General features: G+C 47.0%; 1 protein-coding gene across 2 annotated transcripts in view; it reads right to left on the reverse strand.

Moving 5' to 3' along the window:
* The window catches only part of LIMS2 (LIM zinc finger domain containing 2), a 98,545-nt gene that overhangs the window by 61,398 nt on the left and 24,622 nt on the right, over positions 1-12,525 (reverse strand). The gene's annotated exons all lie outside the window — the stretch shown is intronic.

Consider the following 12,525-nt stretch of genomic DNA (forward strand, 5'->3'; position numbering starts at 1 on the left):
ACATTTTTCCAGAATTCTGAATATGACAATATATCATCTACAGAACTGGTTCATGTGACCATACATAACAATGGAGGAGAGAAACTTCCATAGTTTTCAAGTAAAGACTGGACCCCCATGTTGCAATGTACTATGGTAGTTAGCTAAATTAAAAGCAGGTAGCTGATGAAAAATCCTAATGACTATAGCAGGCATGTCCAACATGGAGGGGTCAGAGGTAGATCGCCAGCCCCACTTGGCTCCATCTCTTCAGCAGCTTGCCCTGTCGCTAGGAGAGAGCTTGTGCCGGCAGGTCATTTGCCGAGGGCTTGCCACTGCTGCTGATCCTTTGCCTGTCTTTTTTCCCTGCCTGCAGGAATATTGCCTGCGGGTGTATTGGGTGTCGCTTGTTGTTTTCGTGCCAATAGTCTATGGGTACCCCAGAGGGCCGCCACCCGTGCCCCGCAACAATACGACACAGGCCTGGCATCATACCTGGTTTCCTGCCTCTCAGAATCATCCATTCCTGCCCCCACCCCAACACCCATTAGAAGTGTGTTATATACCAAGCAAGGTTTTACCTGAATACACTTACCGTATTAATTGTGTCATGTGCTGGTCGTTGGTCGCTTTATAATTCGCTTTCATTAAACGTTTTCGGGCAGACACAACAAAGTGTCAAGAATTTGGTGATTTTGGCATGCTTTTCCAATTTTGTTCTAAACTGCCTATGCCTTGCCTTCGAATGGTTCAGACCACTATGTCTCTTGCTTGCTTCTGCAATTTTATTTTGCCTAACCTTTGCATTGATTCTACACTGCAATTTTATTTCACCTTGCCTTTGCATTGATTCTACACTGTGTGCAGATTTTATTAAATCGTGTGTGGTGGTATTTGAACTTATTTGGCGGTACAGTACTCCCCCGATATTTGCGGGGGTTCCGTTCCAGGAACCTCCGCGAATCTTGAAAAACCACGAATACGGTTTTTCGTGGGGGTGACTGGAGAGGGCAGCAGGAGATGCAGGAGAGAGCAGCCGGAAATCACTCGCTGTATGCTCCGACCACTTCTTCCTGTACTAAAGTCAGGCCTTACCAATCAGGAGCTGTGTGTCAAAGCAGCTCCTGATTGGTGAGGCCTGACTTCAGTACAGGAAGAGGCAGTCGGAGCATATAGCGAATGATTTCCTTCACTCGCTGACGCTCTGGCTGCTCTCTCCTGCCTCTTCACCTGTCCTCTCCTGGTCGGCAGTTCACGGTCAGAAAATACCATGAATGACCAGGACCGTGAACCACCGACCGTGAATTCACAGGGGAGCACTTTATTTGATTTTATCTGATTTGCTGGACAGGTGTTTTGAGTTTTTTTGATGATTGTTTGGTGGTATTTGATTATTGGTGCCAGTATGATGAATTCTTATTTTTACTTTTCCTGTTGCTCTTTAATACTTTGGGAGAGTGACAGATTCAGCCAGTGTTTATACTAACTTAGCAGATTTGGCCTTCTTACATTCAGCCACCCCAGTATAACGAAGATGAGTGTTCCACAGAAGAGCAAAACCTACCACTTTCTTGATGAATGGGAAATGGACTACTTCTTCATCATGGTGAAAGACAAGTGTTGCTGTCTAATTTGTAACGCCCCAGTATCCTTGCCCAAAAAGGGCTCTGCATAGCAATAAGTTTGATGCTGACTTTCCAAACAAAAGTGAAATTCATAAACTGAAGCTCAAAGAATTTAAATCAAAATTTGCTAAGCAACAGTTGGTGAAGCCAAGGTCACATTCAGTCAATGCAATCATAGCATCCTTCAAGGTCAGCAACCTGATTGCATAGAAATGCAAACCTTTCACTAAAGGGGAATTTCTAAAAGATTGTTTTCTTGAAGCAGCTGACTTTGTTTGTATTATAGGTATGAAAGAATGAATGCATAACAACTGGGAAATAATAAAAGGTTTAAAGAAATATGAGGTCCATTGGAGGCTTTTGTTAAACAAAAGATTGATTGACTTGATTAAACCCTTAATTCCTAGATGATTTCTACACACATCCAGATAGGGAGGGAGGGGGTTATATGGTAATTTGTCTTAATAATTTTTTGAATATAAGCGCTTTAATATATCTGATTGTATATTTGTTTGCACTTTGTATAAGTTTTGAAAATTAATAAAGATTTACAAAAAAAAAAAAAAAAAAGCAGCTGACAATCTTTTTGAAGGATTTAAAAATAAGAAAGAAATCATAGCTGCTATTCAAGATGTACAATTGTCAAGAAACACTGTTGTTCGGCAAATAGAAAAGATGTGTGGAGACACAACTGAACAATTGTTGGAGGATGTTTCAAATTGTGTTGCTTTCTCACTCCAACTGGATGAATCTACAGACATAAGAGACATAGTCCAGTTACTAGTCTTTGTCCGGATGGTTTTTGAATCTTCAATGTTAAAGAAAAAATACTTGGAATGATTTCTTTAAAAGGGAGAACTACTGGTCAGGAAATATTCAGTTCTTTCCATTCTTTTGTGACAAAGTGTAATCTTCCATTGCATAGACTTGTTTCTATCACTACTGATGGAGCAAGAGCAATGACAGGTGATGTTGAGCAATGACAGGTGATGTTAAGGGTTTCATAGCCCTCTGTAGACAGCATGACTACCTAGATTTCCTTTCATACCACTGCATCATTCACCAGCAAGTTTTGGCAAGCAAGAGACTCAATACACTGACTGTCATGGACATCACTTTCAAAATTGTAAATTCAGTTCGTGGAAAATCACTTCAAAGATGGCTTTTCAATCTTACTCTTGATGAAGGGGCAGCAGAAATCATTTTGCACACAGATGTAAGTGGCTAAGTAGGCACAAATTTCTGCAAAGATTTCGTGATTTGCTGAATGAAATAAGAATTTTCTGAAGGAGAGGGGAGATGACCAAGCAGAGTTGGAAGATGAGGAGTGGTTATGTGATCTGACATTTCTCGCTGACTTTACAGGCGAACTAAGTGATATGAACCTTGAACTACAAATGCATTGGCAAGATGATGAGTACAGTTTCATCCTACAATATTTGAGCTAATGATGACTGACCTTGCAAACAACACTTTTGATCATTTTCCTAATACACAGGACCATCTGGGACAATATCTAAATTTTGTTTTTCAGAATGAGAAGTATGTGACAGAAATCTGTTCTGTTATCCAGGAATTCAAAAATAGATTCTGTGACTTCCCAAAAATTGGAACAGTTGTGGAGTACTTGTCGTACCCATTCAAAGTAGATGTGGACATTAGAGAAACTGCAGCTGCTATCAGTAAAAATTACTCATTGAACAAGCCATCTCTTGAAAACAAAATATTAACCCTTAAAAATTAACCCTTGCATCGATGGCAGGAGGACTTGGGCTCCCTCTTGCCCCGATCTTCATCGGGGGTTCAGGGGTGCCGCAGGGCAGGAGGGCTTGGGCTCCCTCCTACCCTGATCATTGTCGGGGGGAGAAGGGTGGATCGCGGCAGGGGAGATGAGCCATCTCTCAGCCACGATCTCTCAGCCATCGCAGCAGCCACGATCAGCTCAGCGGCCCCTTTTCGGCACTTATACCTGTTTTGACTTGATCTAAGTCAAAACGTATAAGTGCCGACTAGGCAACCTGCCTAAAGTTTTGGTTATACCTGCTGCACGCCTAGGTCTAGGTCGGCCCACCTCTTGCCCACCGCCCACCCTTTCCCCTCCTCTAAAAATGCCTCTTTTCTCTCTGTGCGTTTAGAGGCAGGAGAAAGGCCTAAGCTGGTTTTAGATACGTCTAAATCCAGCTTTGATTATGGGTACTTGGACAATCAGGCTTTTTGAATGTCCATGCACCCATTTAGGCCACTTTTTAGACATTTTGTTTTTTATTATGAGCCCCATAGAGTATATGATAATGAAGGGGGTAGTTACTAAGGTGCATTAAGGCAAAAATGCATGATACTTGCTTCCTAAATGCTTGAAATAGCAATGTTGTGCATATCAACCTTAATTCTATAAAAAGTGTTGAAAATTACACAGACAAATTTGTGCATCTACCCAATTTGCGAGCACAATTTAATTGAATAACAGGCTAATTTGTGCCAATAATTGGCATTTCAACAAGCAATTATTGGCACTACTTAAAATTAATTACAAGTTATGTGCATAAGTGTATCATGTAATAAACCATTTTAACCTGAAGATGTGAATGACGTCACTATTTTAGCTGGGTTAAAACAGGTTCTAGAGGACAGCTCATTTAACAATGGCTTACCTACTGAACTGACAAATTGATAGCACTTTAACATTCACTTTTTCATGTTCTCATTTTTATGTATTCTGGTCTTTAATTATTTGTGAACCAAGTCGAGCTCCGTTAGGAGATGATCCAGTATATAAACCGAAGACTAGACTAGACTAGACAATTACTAGGTAAATGAAATTTGTGACATCTTATTTTTGTGAATGAGGACAAGGAATAGATTCTCCACATTAGGATTTCTAAGTACAATCAAAACTCAGTTTACGAGTGCCACATTGACTCGATTTGCGAGTCCCCCCTGCCCACGAACAGGCCCCCCGCGAACCGGCATATCCCCCCCTCATGAACGCTCACCCCCCCTCGCAAACTGGCATCCCCTGCCCACCCAAACTGAATGCTTACCCCCAATGTGGCACCGGCACGCAGCACCAACCCACAGGAAGTGCTGGTGCCGGTGTTCGAAGATCGTGCCTCTCCCACGACTGGGCCTTGAGCATCTGTGCATGCTCAAAGCCTTCTGGCTCCCGCCTTCCTCCAAGATTCTCACAGATGCTCAAGGCCCAGTCGGGGGAGAGGCACAATCTTCGGGCACCGGCACCTCCTGTGGGTTGGTGCTGCGTGCTGGTGCCACATTGGGTGTAAGCATTCAGTTTGGGCAGGGAATGTAAGTTCACGTGGGGGGGCGATGCCAGTTCACGGGGGGGGGGGGGCGTTTGCGGGTAGGGTGGCGATGCCGGTTCGCGGGGGGGGATGTGGAAGCATACCAGTAGCCTCGGGGGTGAGGGGGTCTTTTGTTGATGTGGTGGGGTGGAGCAGCAACAGTGGCCAGGGGGTGGGGGGAGAGGAGGTGGAACCAATCAAGCGAGCTTCCCTTACTTTCTATGGGGAAACTCACTTTGATATACAAGTATTTTGGTTTATGAGTATGCTTCTGGAACTAATTATACTCGTAAACCAAGGTTCCACTGTACTTCCAAGTGCCCTGGATTGGTCACTATCCGAGAAAGGTTGCTGAACCTGTGATGGCATTTATGTTCCACTACTACTACTATTAATTATTTCTATAGCGCTACCAGACATACGCAGCACTACTTAGGTTTAAAAGCTAGAAGAATAGGACCCAGGGAAAAATCAACTTGAATTTTTTAAAATAAACTTAAAGCCCTTAAGCTAGGATGGTCTGCATGCTCCAATCTTTTACAGACCAGGAGTAAGAATTTTTGCCTCTTCTTCTGCAGTGGGACAGATTTAGGGGATTATTTTCAAAGCACTTAGACACACAATGTACTACAGAAACCTATGGTACTTTGTGTCTGAGTGCTTTGAAAACTAGCCTCTTTTTTTTTTTCCTTTATTTATTACCTACCTTTGGGTACAAAGAAATAACTAGGGAGCGATCTAGTAAAAGAGAATGAAATACAACAACTCCAAACTCGAATGGACTTGGGAAATCATTCATAAATTTTGGAATCGACAACATTATTAACAATTGAAGAAAGAGCTACTATACTTGAAAATTAGCCCCTTAATCACTTTGCCTAACAGGAGAAAAGATGGCTCAGTAGAGAGAGAGAGCATGAAGCATGGAATGGTGATTCTTAATATGGTTCCTTGCCTTAACCTTCAACAATATTGGTATCTACTGCTCAATATGGTAGCAAGCCTTTCTTTGCCATCTTCATAGAAACATGGGGCTCACACTCATGAGAGTCAGTGAGCATCAATTCTGTTTCAGAGGATCTGGATATGTCTCAAAAACACTGGAGATTGTACAAATCAGATCTCAATGTTTTTCAAAAGGGTAAGCAAATATTAATAAGGACCTTTTTAGAATGCTATGATTTAGTTTTGTAGATATTTACAATTATGCCCTCCATTAAGCTTCATAAACGCCTGACTAGGAGATACCAAAGCAGTTTGATCCTTCAAGGACAGATTTGACGACCACACTGCAATGTTATAAATACTTGAGCTGTGTTGACACAATACTTTGGGGCCAACATTCAGACCGTGGGAGGCCGCCTGGCTAAGTCCCATGGTCGGCAGTGAGCCCAGGTGTCCTATACCGGACTGTTTCTGGTGAATGGCACTGAATATCTGGGGTGAGGGGGTTTAAATGCTAATAACTTAACCGGCTAAAACAGATCAGCTTATATTCAAGTATATACAGGATTCAGCAGAGATATCTGACTTTCTTCCGCTGAATATTAGCAGTTAGTCGGTCAAACGCTATTTAACTGGTCAGGATTTAAATAGTGCTGAATATCAAGGGGGTTTGTGTCTGCCTTGCAGTGGTTTGAACTAAACATCAGTATATTTCACCACATTTTCATACATTGCTTCTTTATATATTTTCTTCTCAACTATATACAACATTCATCCAACAGTCCTTGAACTTTTGTCAATTCTTCCACATCCTCTTACATACATTCCAGCAGTTCCATACATCCCTAAACAGTCGATGGATCAAGCCATCAACTGTTTAGGGATATTAAGGACTTCAGGCAATCATATAAAGGCACTCTGGCTTCTCCTGTCACATCTAAATCATAGAGATAGGCTTTAGTCATCCTTCAAACAAATGCTAAATATAGAATGCCCTCAGACAAGTATGGGGTGTGGTGTCAATAATGCATAGTAGTGTATTTGCACCACCAACTTTAAAAGGAGCATCTCAAAATCCTTGTTTTTCAGCTGGATAGCAGCAGAAAATGTTTTGATGCACCAAAAACATAAGCAGTCCTATGACTCTGAGTAACACACATCCTCCTGTTGCAGAGCAGATTCCAAAGGAAAGTTTAGACTCGGAGATGAAACCCAAAATTGCAACAGAAAAGGACCATTTAGAACATAAGAACATAAGAACATAAGCAGTGCCTCTGCCAGGTCAGACCACAGGTCCATCCCGCCCAGCAGTCCGCTCCCGCGGCGGCCCAAACAGGTCACGACCTGTCTGTATCACCAGAAGGGGCTCCCTTGCCACCTTGGTTTCTCATTTAAGTCCTGTCTTCCTATCGAGGTCCTAACCCTCCGGTCTTGCACATGCACGACCTGGTTTGGTTTCTATACTCATTACCTGGTTAGTTTTCTATACTTGTGTTACATCCCAGCTCCTCCCTCAGTATCCCATGATCCCTTTATCCTTCAGGAATCCGTCCAATCCCTGTTTGAATCCCTGTACCGTATTCTGCCTGATCACTTCCTCCGGTAGCGCATTCCAAGTGTCCACGACCCTTTGGGTGAAAAAAAACTTCCTTGCGTTTGTTCTGAACCTATCTCCCTTCAGTTTCTCCGAATGCCCCCTCGTACCTGTTGTCCCCTTCAGTCTGAAGAATCTGTCCCTATCCACCCTCTCTATGCCCCTCATGATCTTGAAGGTCTCTATCATATCTCCCCTGAGCCTCCTCTTTTCCAGAGAGAAGAGCCCCAGCCTATCCAACCTCTCGGCGTATGGGCAGTGTTCCAGCCCTTTTACCATTTTCGTTGCTCTCCTTTGGACTCTCTCAAGTACCGCCATGTCCTTCTTGAGGTGCGGCGACCAATACTGAACGCAGTATTCCAGATGCGGACGCACCATCGCCCGATACAATGGCATGATGACTTCCCTTGTTCTGGTTGTTATGCCCTTCTTTATGATGCCAAGCATCCTGTTGGCTTTTTTCGAGGCTGCTGCGCACTGTGCAGATGGCTTCAGTGATGCATCCACCAGCACACCCAAGTCTCTCTCAAGTCTGCTGTCTCCCAACAATACCCCCCCCAATTTGTAGTTGAACAACGGGTTCTTTTTCCCTATATGCATGACCTTGCATTTGTCCACGTTAAAGCGCATTTGCCATTTGTTTGCCCAGTCTTCCAGCTTGTCCAGGTCTCTTTGTAAGTCCTCACACTCCTCCCTGGTCCTAACTCTGCCGCACAGTTTGGTATCGTCTGCAAATTTTATAACCTCGCACTTTGCCTCCTTTTCCAGGTCATTGATAAATATGTTAAAGAGTAATGGCCCCAGCACCGACCCCTGTGGTACACCACTCGTGACTCCCCGCCCGTCAGAATATTGACCTTTTACTCCGACCCTCTGCAGTCTGCCCGACAACCAGTGCTTGATCCATCTGTGCACATCCCCTCCCACCCCGTGGTTCCACAGCTTCTTAAGCAGCCTTTCATGTGGCACCTTGTCGAAAGCCTTTTGAAAATCGAGGTAAATGATGTCTATGGGTTCCCCATTGTCCACCCGACTGCTTATTCCCTCAAAGAAGTACAGAAGGTTCGTAAGGCACGACCTTCCCTTACAGAATCCGTGCTGGCTTGTTCTCAATAGGTCATTTTTCTCGATGTGCTCGCAAATGCCGTCCTTGATCATAGCTTCCACCATCTTCCCTATAATTGAAGTCAGGCTCACCGGCCTGTAGTTCCCGGGGTCACCCCTCGATCCCTTCTTGAAGATAGGTGTGACATTCGCCAATTTCCAGTCCTCTGGTACCTCACCAGTTTTCAAGGATAGGTTGCAAACATGCTGGATTGTGCCTGCTATTTCTTGTCTTAGTTCCTTCAGAACCCTTGGGTGGATCCCGTCCGGGCCCGGCGATTTGCCGCATTTTAGCCTGTCTATCTGTTTGAGGACATCCTCCTTACTTACCTCTATGTGATCCAATTTTTCAGCCTGTTCCCCACTCATGAGCTCCTCTGAGTCCGGTATATTAGATGTGTCTTCACTCGTGAAAACCGACGAGAAGAACGTGTTCAACCTCTCAGCTACCTCTTTATCCTCCTTAATCACTCCCTTCCTATCCCCATCGTCCAACGGCCCCACCTCCTCTCTCGCTGGTCGCTTTCCCTTAACGTAACTGAAGAATGCCTTGAAGTTTTTCGCCTCTCTGGCCAGCCCCTCTTCGTATTCCCCCTTTGCTTTTCTAACCTCCCGGTGGCATTCCTTTTGGCATTTCCTGTGCGTCTGGTGATTTTCCTCCGTTGGGTCCTTTTTCCATCTCCGGAAGGATACCTTTTTGTCCTTTATCGCCCTCTTTACTTCTGTTGACATCCAAACTGGGTCCTTTGATCGCTTGTTCTTGCAGCCTTTCCTGAAACTGGGGACGTACATTCTCTGTGCTTCCTGCAGGGTGTCCCTGAATAGGGTCCAGGCGCTTCCCACAGTCTCCATCCTAAAGATGTTTCTGAGCTTCCTCCCCACCATTTCCCTCATAGCAACATAGTTCCCTTTCTTGAAATTCAGTGCAGTTGTTGCGGTCCTCCTTACTATGGGTGTCTCTCTTTCTAATGTGAATCTGATCGTGTTGTGATCACTATTGCCTAGTGGTCCTCCCACTTCTATCCCTCTAGCAGGCCCCCCTAATCCGTTTAGGATGAGGTCAAGAGTAGTACCCCCTCGCGTCGGTTCTTTGACTAGTTGCTCCATGAAGCAGTCCTTCACAGTTTCTACAAATCCTGTCTCCCTAGTGCAGTTGGAGTGACCAGTACTCCAGTCTATTCCCGGGTAGTTGAAGTCCCCCATCACTGTTACACTTCCAGTCCTGCATTCCTGTCTCAATTCTGCTTCCAAGTCGTGTCCGACTCCCTCTGGCGCACCAGGTGGTCGATAGTACAACCCCAGTTTTATGCCTGCACCCTTATTTCCGGGTAATTTGATCCATAGTGATTCCAGCCCCTCTGCCTTTGTTGCCATATCTATCCCGACCGAGTGGATAGAGTCCTTTATATATAGTGCTATGCCTCCTCCCTTCTTGTGGGTCCTGTCCCTCCTGTAAAGCTTGTACCCCGGCAGCACCACGTCCCATTGATTTTCCTCTGTCCACCAGGTTTCTGCAATTCCAATTATATCCAGGTCCTCCCCCTTGGCCACGACTTCTAGTTCACCCATCTTGGCCTTGAGGCTTCTTGCGTTTGCATATAAGCACCTCAGGTTCCGTCGTTTTTCTTCCACCTTTGCATTTACCTGGGCCACTTGCTCTTGGATTTCGGGCATTTTTTCTGTTCTCTGTGCTTCTGCTTTGCCCTCAGCCTTTACCCTCTTAGCTTTCAGCTTCTCCACATCCCCGCCACCCCACTTCCCCGCTATTCCTCTGGGTTTTCTAGCCCTACCGGCCCACTCCTGGGCTATCATCCCTTGAGCCTCTGTTTGATCCCCCTCGCCTTGTGGCACCTCTATATTGCCCTCAGCTTTTGCCCTCGTGCCACCCAGTCCCCTTGTGACTCCATGCCCCTTAGTCTCCTCCCAGCAAGCTCCCCTTACCTGGTGTTTCCCTCGCTGTCTGATCATAAGATCCACCGGTCTCTCTACTTCCTCCTTGCAGTCAGCCCGTTCAGCATCTGTTCTGGATACTGTTGTCCGAAGCGTCAACATCAGATCGGCTGTCGGCTTTCCCCCTCTCCTCAGTTTAAAGCCCTCTCGATCTCCTTCCTCACATTGGCTGCCAGTAGTCTAGTTCCCGCTGTGCTCAGGTGCAGGCCGTCCCGCCGGTAGAGCTTACTCTTTCCCCAGAAGGACGTCCAGTTCCTCACAAAGTGGAAGCCCTCCTCCTGGCACCATCTCCTCAACCATGCATTCACAGCCTGGAGGTCTGCCTGTCTCTTTGCATCTGCTCTCGGTACAGGCAGGATCTCTGAGAATGCTATCCTCCGGGTACTCCGCTTCAGCTTTCGTCCCAAGACCCTGAACTGGTCAGTCAGTGTGGCCATGCTGAAGTTCCTCCGGCTCACATCATTCGTTCCGACGTGGATTATCACCGCAGTCTCCTCTGTCTCTGCTCCGTCCAGGATCCTCTCGATCCTATCAGTGATGTCTCGTGTCTTGGCTCCCGGGAGACAAGTCACTAGCCGATCCTCCCTTCCTCCAGCTACGTGACTATCCACCTCTCTCAAGATCGAGTCTCCCACCACAATAGCAGACTTCCCTCTCCTCAGCAACCTCTTCTGTCTCAGGTCCGTGTCCTCGGTGTAGTGCAGTGTCTCTCCCTCGGGGTCCCGGTGAGTCACGGTCTCCTCCTCTTGTGTGGTTCCTCCGCTAGGTCCTTCCCCGGTGTCACCTTGTGGGTCCTGGGTCTCATCTGCCGACATCCGTCCGTGCAGCTGCTGTTCCTGTTTCTCCACCTTCCTTCTATAGGCCTCCTCAATGAATCTCTCGAGGTCCCTCACCTGATCCACAATGGGGCCTGCTCCGTCCGTGTCCTCGGCTGACCAGCTCGTCTCCTCTGTGTTGCGCAGTTCCTCCAGTCCCTCCAGTTCCTGGACCCTGACCCTCAATCTGCCGACCTCCATCCTCAGGCTTTCCAGTTCCTGACACCGACTGCATATGTACTCCCGCCTTCCCAAGGGGAGGTAGTCGTACATATTACACTCTGTGCAGTACACTGGAAAGTACCTCTGGGATCCTGGGTCCTCCATCGCTCTCTCGAAGTGCTGGTGCGCTCCTGCTGTGGGTAAGAGAAGAGAAGAGAGTAAAGAAAGTTAATTACTTGGCGTTCCTGGATCCCTCGCAAGGCTCCTACGCAAAGGCGATCTCGCTAAGGCGAGCGCCTTTGCCGCTCGCCTTCGCCGTGCGCCGAACGGCTGGGCGCCGTTGGCTCCCTTCTAATTAAAGGGAGAGCCCGGGCCCGATGCAACCTGTGACGCGGGTGGGGGGGGCGGAGCTAACTCTCGCCGCGACCCCGGTCCAATCAGCCTGCTCCGGCTGCTTCCTCCTGCCTTCCCTCGCTCCTGCCTGAAAGAAAAAAGAAGAAAAAAAGCACAAAAAACGCTGCCAAGGCTTGCCTCGTGCCCTGGCTCCCTTCTAATTAAAGGGAGAGCCCGGGCCCGATGCAACCTGTGACGCGGGTGGGGGGGGGCGGAGCTAACTCTCGCCGCGACCCCGGTCCAATCAGCCTGCTCCGGCTGCTTCCTCCTGCCTTCCCTCGCTCCTGCCTGAAAGAAAAAAGAAGAAAAAAAGCACAAAAAACGCTGCCAAGGCTTGCCTCGTGCCCTGGCTCCCTTCTAATTAAAGGGAGAGCCCGGGCCCGATGCAACCTGTGACGCGGGTGGGGGGGGCGGAGCTAACTCTCGCCGCGACCCCGGTCCAATCAGCCTGCTCCGGCTGCTTCCTCCTGCCTTCCCTCGCTCCTGCCTGAAAGAAAAAAGAAGAAAAAAAGCACAAAAAACGCTGCCAAGGCTTGCCTCGTGCCCTGGCTCCCTTCTAATTAAAGGGAGAGCCCGGGCCCGATGCAACCTGTGACGCGGGTGGGGGGGGGCGGAGCTAACTCTCGCCGCGACCCCGGTCCAATCAGCCTGCTCCGGCT

The sequence above is a fragment of the Geotrypetes seraphini genome, chromosome 9 (assembly GCF_902459505.1).
Source record: "Geotrypetes seraphini chromosome 9, aGeoSer1.1, whole genome shotgun sequence".
Classification (NCBI taxonomy): domain Eukaryota; kingdom Metazoa; phylum Chordata; class Amphibia; order Gymnophiona; family Dermophiidae; genus Geotrypetes; species Geotrypetes seraphini.